Source organism: Salvelinus sp. IW2-2015, unplaced genomic scaffold (assembly GCF_002910315.2).
Source record: "Salvelinus sp. IW2-2015 unplaced genomic scaffold, ASM291031v2 Un_scaffold1598, whole genome shotgun sequence".
In the NCBI taxonomy this organism is placed as follows: domain Eukaryota; kingdom Metazoa; phylum Chordata; class Actinopteri; order Salmoniformes; family Salmonidae; genus Salvelinus; species Salvelinus sp. IW2-2015.
The window spans coordinates 40688-50429 of record NW_019943021.1 but is presented as its reverse complement, the minus strand read 5'-3'; positions in this window follow the sequence as shown (position 1 = coordinate 50429).

Here is a 9742-nt window from a genome sequence, read left to right as displayed (position 1 = left end):
TCCCTCTGTGCTGCTCATACTGTAGTATGCCTGGCAGGACGACCCACAGTCTTGGAACCAACCTGTCTAGATGGACTACACCAGGGTTCCCCAACTGGTGGCCTGCGTGTCTGAATTTGAATGATTAAAACATTAATAATTTTAATCCTTGCTTACATTTGTATTTGATCAGGTCTCTCTATTATGGAAATATTTGAACAGATTAACCAAATTAAAAGCACTTGGAGCTGATTTCCTGTGTTTTTTTAAGTTTTTTTTTTTACAGTTGTTTAGGTCCCCCATGTTTTACGGAATTTGTTGAATGTTCATTTTTGGACCTAAACAACAACAACAACAAAAAACACAGGAAATCAGCTCCAAGTGCTTTTAATTTGGTTAATCTGTTCAAATATTTCCATAATAGAGAGACCTGATCAAATACAAATGTAAGCAAGGATTAAAATTATTAATGTTTTAGTTAAATATTATATCTGTTTGACTTTCTTGCGGTCAATTTGCAGTCTACAAATTATTTCCAAGCCCTCCGACCATCCCTCTGAAGGAAAATAATTGTCCCATGGCTGAATCCCGGGACTACAAAGTCAGCCACGGTCTAGGATACTGGCTCAAATACATCCGTACAGTATATAGGGAATAGGGTGGCAAGTGGGACGCAGATAAAGACTGTAGTCTATATGCCTTTTGCTCGGCCATAATGACCTGGTTTATGTGGAAAAGAGATAAGGGGGGAACACATTCCTTTCGGCTCCAATCTGGGCAGGAAGTTAATGGTTAATGAATCTCCAGCTCTCTCTATCTCTTTACTGAGTATTTCTCTGACATAGTTTGAGGGGGAAAAATGTATCCAAAGCCAAGAGGGTGAGAGGTCTGTGCTCGACTTTGCTTTGCTTTCTTGGCGTCCTCTACAGCATGCTAGACACAGACCATTGACTCCAATATACATGAACGTGTAAATATTCCCAAAGCACATGTTTCTGGAACAATTTTTCATTATCTAATAAATGTCTATTAAAACAACTCGTGGGAATTTGGGCTAAACTCTCTAAGAGTTTTGTCCTCTCCTAACTCTACAATGCATAACATACAATCTGTCATGATGTCCAAAATATTGTTTGTCCAAAGGTGTTTACTTTCATTAGAATCATATTGGATAGCAGTGACAAGTGTTAAAGATTCAAGCCACATTGATCTGAAGACAGATATCTGATACATCTTTATGGCAGGCGTGCAGCGAACCAACAGGAAACAGTCACCTTATGGCAGGCATGCAGCAAACCAACAGGAAACAGTCACCTTATGGCAGGCATGCAGCAAACCAACAGGAAACAGTCACCTTATGGCAGGCGTGCAGCAAACCAACAGGGAAACAGATCGACGCTTTTGGCAGGCGTGCAGAAACAAACAGGAAACAGTCACCTTATGGCGAGGCATGCAGCAAACAACAGGAATGCAGCTTTTGGCAGGCGTGCAGCAACACAACAGGAAACAGTCACCTTATGGCAGGCGTGCGCAAACCAACAGGAAACAGTCACCTTTTGGCAGGCATGCAGCAAACCAACAGGAAACAGTCACCTTATGGCAGGCGTGCAGCAGACAACAGGCACAGTCATTTTGGCAGGCATGCAGCAAAACCAATGGAATCTTTCTTGGAAAACCCCAGATGTCCAGGATGCTCACTCAGTCCCTGCGGGGTAGGAAGGGATAAAGAGATGGAGCAGTGGGGAGATGGAGGGTGTGGGGGTAGGACAGATCTAGGGTGGAAAGAGGGTGGAGACGAGGGAGAAGGGTGGAGGATAGTGGGCTTTCCGAAGCAACTGAGCTCCGCCAAGAGCCTCGCTCCGTCTGAGCGGTGCAGCGAGGGCCGAGGATATGGGAGCTCAGGGAACGCAGATTTTTAAACTTGGCTCAGCGCTCAGTCATATAATTACGACCTCTCAGCCAGACAACCACCGGCATCACACCAAAGGTATGTGTAGGCCTAGAAGAATAACCCACAGAAAAACATTGGATCTAGCCCTGAGTTATGAATGTGTATGAGGTATAAACCCTCTGAAAGACATTGGGTTATGATCTAGGGAGACCAGCCTATAGGCCCGAGACTAAGCGGCTATAGTACATCGTGGAGTGACCCAGGGACTATAGTAGAACACCGTGGAGTGACCCAGACCCAGGGACTATAGTAGAACACCGTGGAGTGACCCAGGGATTATAGTAGAAACCCGTGGAGTGACCCAGACCCAGAGACTATAGTAGAACACAGTGGAGTGACCAGGGACTATAGTAGAACACCATGGAGTGACCCAACCCAGGGACTATAGTAGAACACTGTGGAGTGACCAGGGACTATAGTAGAACACTGTGGAGTGACCCAGGGATTATAGTAGAACACCGTGGAGTGACCCAGACCAGGGGACTATAGTAGAACACCGTGGAGTGACCCAGGGAATAGTAGAACTGTGGAGTGACCAGACCCAGGGATATAGTAGAACACTGTGGAGTGACCCAGGGACTATAGTAGAACACCGTGGAGTGACCCAGACCCAGAGACTATAGTAGAACACCGTGGAGTGACCCAGACCAAGAGACTATAGTAGAACACCGTGGAGTGACCAGAACAAGACTATAGTAGACACCATGGAGTGAACCCAGACCAGGGACTATAGTAGAACACCGTGTGGAGTGGACCCCAGGGACTATAGTAGAACACCGTGGAGTGACCCAGGGACTATAGTAGAACACCGTGGAGTGACCAGGGACTATAGTAGAACACCGTGGAGTGACCCAGGGACTATAGTAGAACACGTGTGAGTGACCAGAAGACTATGTAGAAACGTGGAGTGACCCAGGGATTATAGTAGAACACGTGGAGTGGCCAGACCCAGGGACTATAGTAGAAACACCGTGGAGTGAACAGGGACTATAGTAGAACACTGTGGAGTGACAGACACCAGGGACTATAGTAAGACACTGTGGAGTGACCAGACCGGTACTATAGTAGAAAACGTGGAGTGAGCCAGGGACTATAGTAGACACGTGGAGTGACCCAGACCCAGAGGACTATAGTAGACCACCTGTGGAGTGACACAGGGACTATAGTAGAACACCGTTGGAGTGACCAGCCAGGGACTATAGTAGAACACCGTGGAGTGACCAGGGACTATAGTAGAACATGTGGAGTGACCCAGGGAATATATAGTAGAACACGTGGAGTGACCCAGACCGGGACTATAGTAGACACTCGTGGAGTGACCCAGGGACTATAGTAGAACACGTGGAGTGACCAGACCCAGGGACTATAGTAGAACACTGTGGGAGTGACCCAGCGGACTATAGTAGACACCGGTGGAGTGACCAGACACAGGGATATAGTAGAACACGGGAGTGACCAGACAGGATCTATATGAACAATGGAGTGACCCAGACCCAGGGACTATAGTAGAACACTGTGGAGTGGAACAGGGACTGTATGTAGAACAACCGGAGTGACCCAGGGACTATAGTAGAACACGTGGAGTGACCAGGGACTATAGTAGAGACACAACGTGGAGTGACCGACCAGGGACTATAGTAGAAAGGGAGTGACCCAGACCAGGGATTATAGTAGAAAACCGTGGAGTGACCAGACCGGACTAGATAGGTAGAACAGCCGTGGAGTGACCCCAGACCCAGGGACTATAGTAGAACACCGTGGAGTGACCCAGACCAGGATTATAGTAGAACACCGTGGAGTGACCAGCAGGACTATAGTAGAACACGTGGAGTGACCAGACAGGGACTATAGTAGAACACCGTGGAGTGACCTACCCAGGGACTAGTAGAACACGTGGAGTGACCCAGGGGACTTATAGTAGAACACGACCTGGACTGAGTAGATACCAGGGAGGACCAGACCAGGGACTATAGTAGAACACCGTGGAGTGACCAGACCCTAGTAGAACACCGTGGAGTGACCCAGGGACTATAGTAGAACACCAGTTGTGAGTGACCAGCCAGAGACTATGAAGGTAAGAAACGTGGAGTGACCCAGGGACTATAGTGTAGAACACGTGGAGTACGCCAGACAGGGACTATAGTAGAACCAGTGGAGTGACCAGGGACTATAGTAAGAACACCGTGGAGTGCCCAGGCTATAGTAGAAACCGCTGGAGTAACCCAGCCCAGGATATAGTAGAACACCGTGGAGTGACCCAGGGACTATAGTAGAACACCGTGGGAGTGACCAGGGACTATGTAGAAACACTGGAGTAACCCAGGGACTATGAGTAGAAACGTGGAGTGTCCACCCAGGCTATAGAGAACACGTGGTGACCAGGGACTATAGTAGAACACTGTGGAGTGACCCGACCCAGAAGACTATAGTAGAAAACTGTGGAGTGACCCAGACTAAGAGTCTAATAGAGAACACGTGGAGTGACCCAGACCCGAGGACTATATGTAGAACACCGTTGGAGTGAGCCAGACCAGGGACTAATAGTAGAAACCAAAAAGTGGAGTGACCCAGGGACTATGCGTAGAAACACCGTGTGAGTGACCCAGGACTATAGTAGAACACGTGGAGTGACCCAGGGACTATAGTGAACACGGTGCGTAGTGACCCAGGGACTATAGTGAACACCGTGGAGTGACCAGGACGATATAGTAGTAACATGGTGGAGTGACCCAGAGGATTATAGTAGAACACCGTGGAGTGACCCAGACGGACTATAGTTAGAACACCGTGGAGTGACCCAGGGCTATAGTAGAAACTGTGGAGTGACCCAGACCCAGGACTATAGAAACGTGGAGTGACCCAGACCCAGGACTATAGTAGAACACCGTGGAGTGACCCAGGGACTATAGGTAGAACGTCTGGAGTGACCCAGCCTAGAGACTATAGTAGAACACGTGGAGTGGACCCAGGGACTATAGTAGAAACACGGTGGAGTGACCCAGAAGGACTCTAGTAAACTGTGGAGTGACACAGGATATAGAGGAACACTGTGGAGTGACCCAAGGATTAATGAAACCGTGGAGTGACCATACAGGGATATAGTAGAAACGTGGAGTGACCCAGGACTATAGTAGAACACTGTGGAGTGACCCAGGGACTATAGGTAAACCTCGTTGGAGTGACCCAGGGACTATAGTAACAACGGTGGAGTGACAGACCCAGGGACTATAGTAGAACACCGGTGGAGTGACCAGACCCAGAGATACTAAGTAGAAACTACTGTGAGTGGACCGCGCCAGGGACTATAGATGAGACAACGCTTGGTGGAGTGACCCAGGACTATAGTATGAACACCGTGGAGTGACCGACGGACTATAGTAGACACGTGAGACCCAGGGAACTATAGTAGAACACGGTGAGTGACCCAGGACTATAGTAGAACACGTGGAGTGACCCAGACCAGGGATATAGTAGAACACGTGGAGTGACCCAGGGACTATAGTAGAAACACCGTGGAGTGACCCTCAGACCGCAGTGAATATAGTAGAAACACAGTGGTGACCCAGACCAGGTATTAGTTAGAACACGGTGGAGTGACCCAGACCAGGGACTATAGTAGAACCGTGGAGTGACCAGCCAGGGATTATAGTAGAACACCGTGGAGTGACCAGATAGAGCTATGAAACACGTGAGAGTGACCCAGGGACTATAGTAAGACACCGTGGAGTACCCAGAGAGCTATAGTAGAACACCGTGGAGTGACCCAGACCCAGGGACTATAGTAGAAACCGGTGGAGTGCCCAGACCAGGTATATAGTAGAGACACGTGGAGTGACCCAGGGACTATAGTAGAAACAGTGGAGGACCCAGACCAGAGACTGATAGTAGTACACCGTGGAGTGACCCAGGGACTATAGTAGAAACCGTGGAGTGACCAGACCCAGGGACTATAGTAGACAACTGGTGGAGTGACCCAGGGACTAGTGAGAAACATGCGGTGGAGTGACCCAGGGACTATTAGTAGAACACCTGGGAGTACCCAGACCAGGGACTATAGTTAGACCACGTGGAGTGGACCAGGGACTATATGTAGAAGCACCGGTGGAGTGACCAGGGACTTATAGTAGAACACCTCTGGAGGTAACCCAGGGACTATAGTAGGAACACCGTTGGAGTGACCAGGGACTATAGTAGAACACTGTGGAGTGACACCAGGGATTACTATAGTAAGAACACAGGAGTGATCAGACAGAGACTATAGTGAACACGTGGAGTGACCCAGGGACTATAGTAGAAAACCGCTGGAGTGACCAGGGATTATCAAGTAGTACCCAGGATTATAGTAGAACATCGTGGAGTGACCCAGGGACTATAGTAAGGAACACCGGTGGAGTGACCCAGACCCGGGGACTAATTAGGTAGAACACCGTGGAGTGACCCAGACGCCAGGGACTTATAGTAGAACACCGTGGAGTGACCCAGACCAGAGGACTATAGTAGAACGACGTGGAGTGACCCAGGGACTATAGGTAACAGCCATGTGAAGTGAGCCAGGGACTATGGTAGAAACGTGGAGTGACCAACCCGGGGAACACTATAGAGCTATAGTAGAAACACGTGGAGTGACCCAGGACTATAGTAAGAACACGGTGGAGTGACCCAGGCATATGTAGAAACCGTGGAGTGACCCAGGGACGATAGTAGGACACCGTGGATGGACCCAGGGACTATAGTAGAAACATGGAGTGACCAGGGATCTATAGTAGAATTACGTGGATAAAGACCAGCCTTGTCTATTGATAAAGACCAGCCTTGTATATTGGTAAGAACAGCCTTGTCTATTGATAAAGACAGCCTTTATTTGGTACATACAGCCTGTTCTATTTGATAAAGACCAGCCTTGTCTATTGATAACAGACAGCCTGTCTATTGATAAAGACCAGCCGTTTATTGAAACAGATCAGCCTTGTCTACTGGTGAATCAGCCTTGTCTATTGATAAAAACGCCTTGGTTTATATTTATTAAGACGCCTTGTCTATTGAAAAGACCAGCTTGTTTGTACAGACGTCTTGCTATTGATAAAGACCAGCCTTGTATATTGATCAGACCAGCCGTCGTCGATGAAGTTGGAATATACAGCCTTGTCTATTGATAACAGTATAGTCTTTGTTATGAAAGACAGCCTGTCTGATTGATACTATAGACCAAGCCTTGTCTATTGATAGAGACAGCCTTGTCTATTGAAACAGATATCTTGTCTATGGTTTGATCAGCCTTGTCCTTGATAAAGACTAGCCGTTGTTATATTTATAAAACAGCCTGTCTATTGTGAAATGTCCAGCTTGTTGATATTGGTACAGACCAGCTTTATGTCTATTGATAAGACAGCCTTGTATACGGTACAAGACAGCCTTGTATATTGGACGATGCCAGGCTGTATATGGATAACGACAGCCTTGTCTATTGATAAAGACCAAGCCTGTAATATTGATACAGACCACCTTGTCTATTGATAAAAGACCAGCCTTGCTAATTGATAAAGACCAGCCTTGTTATGGATAAAGACCAGCCTTGTTATTTGAATCAGACGACGCTTGTTATTGATAAAGACCAGCCATTTTTCTATTGATAAAGACAGCCTTGTATTTGATACAGAACCAGCCTTGTCTATTGATAAGACCAGCCTTGTAATATTGGTAAGACTCAGCCGTTGTCTATTGATAAACCAGCCTTCTGTCTTGAAACAGATCAGCCCTTGACTATTGATTAAAGACCCTTGGTCTTTTGATACGACCTCGTCCTGTTAATGATTACAAGACAGCCTGGTCTTGGTGCTGAGAGAGAACAGCACAACTGACAGCTAGACAGACTCTTTGTTTTGTGAACTAGAGAAAATACTTTGCATTCCTCCTCCTGACTGGGCAAGGGGTTATACTCGGTCCCTCTGTGTGTGTGTGTGCGTGCGTGTGTGTGTGCGTGCGTGCGTGCGTGTGTGTAATGCGCCAATGGCGTTTTGTGATACAGGTTGCTTGCCAACAGTCAAGCAGGTGGCAGAGTTGTTTTTCTACACGGAATAAAGCGACATTCTTCACTGCTTTTTGGAAGATGCTATTCATGCCTGTCTAGGGGGTCTGATAAGAGGTGCTTGTACTATCTTGTACTTTGTAAATCAAGTCTGTGAGGTGACTACTCTATCCCTGACACAGGAGGTGTTATATAGATGTACAAGTTGTGTGTATACAACTTTGGAAGACTCCATCTTGAGCTATGTGATTGAATTGTTGCCCTTTTATGATGTGTATTTGCAAGTACACCGTGTGTGGAAGTGCATTTTCAACATTCTTCCAAACAAAGTTTTAAAGATATATATATATATTAAGGTTTTATTTATATGAATGAAATGTTAACGGTATACAAAACAAAATGGCCACATTTCAGAAGGTCACAGCAGCGTCAGGTTCAACCAGGTTTGTTTTCACTAAGCCTGCCGCTTTGGTTTGTATCTAATCTCTGGTATTATGTCTCACATTGTTAACTACTTAAAAGGAAATAATATAACACATCTATTAACTTCTTCTCTCATTTCAAAATAACAACCCTTTAAACAAAGTTAAATGAATAGCGACAAGGGGGTGTTCATCTATGTCACGCCCTGGCCTTAGTATTCTTTGTTTTTCTTTATTATTTTAGTTAGGTCAGGGTGTGACATGGGTTTAGGTTTGTGTTTTTGTATTGTCTGGTGGTTGGAGTGTCTAGGGGGATTTGTTGTAGTGTATGGTTTGTGTTGAGTGCATGTGTCTAGCGTTGTCTAATGTTGGTTTAGTTGTCTAGGAGAGTCTTATGTTGCCTGAATGAGTTCCCAATTAGAGACAGCTGATTTCTGTTGTCTCTGATTGGGAGCCATATTTAGGTAGCCATAGGCTTTCATGTGATGTGGTAATTGTCTATTTGTAACGTTTGTAGCCTGTGTGTGCACATCGTTTATTTAGCTTCACGATCGTTTTATTGTTTTGATTAGTTCGTAAGTGTGTTTGTTTCGTTTTGCCTTCTTCATAAATAAAGGAGATGGCTTATTTTCTCTACTTGCTGCGTTTTGGTCCGTCAATCTCCACAGGATCGTGACAGAATTACCCCACCAATACAGGACCAAGCGGCATGTAAAGCGGCAACAGGACCCTCCTACACAGGATTCGTGGAGATGGGAGGACGAATTGGATGGAAAGGGACCTTGGGCTCAACCTGGAGAATATCGCCCGCCCAAATCTGAGCGGGAGGCAGCGGAAAGCAGAGAGGCGGCGATATGAGGAGGAGCACGGAGGCAAGGCTGGAAGCCCGTGAGTACTACCCGAAATGTATGGGGGGAGGCTAGGAGGTAGTGGGCCAAGGGCAGGTAGGAGACCTGTGCACACTTCCCAGGCTAAGTGGAGAGCGGGAGTACGGGCAGACACCGTGTTCGCAGTAGAGCGCACGGTGTCTCCTGTACGTGTGCATAGCCCAGTGCGGGTTATTCCACCTCCCCGCACTGGTAGGGCTATTGAGCATTGAGCCAAGTGCCATGAAGCCGGCTCTACCTATCTGGCCACCAGTGCGTCTCCTCGGGCCGGCTTACTGGCACCAGCCTTACGCATGGTGTCCCCGTTTGCCTACATAGCCCGGTGCGGTTTCCACCTCCCCGCACTGGCGGGCGACGGGGAGCATTCAACCAGGTAGGGTTGGTCAGGCTCGGTGCTCAAGGGAGCAGTAACGCCTGCACGGTCCGTATTCCGGCGCCACCTCCCCGCCCGCTCCTGTTCCACGTGCACACCACGCGT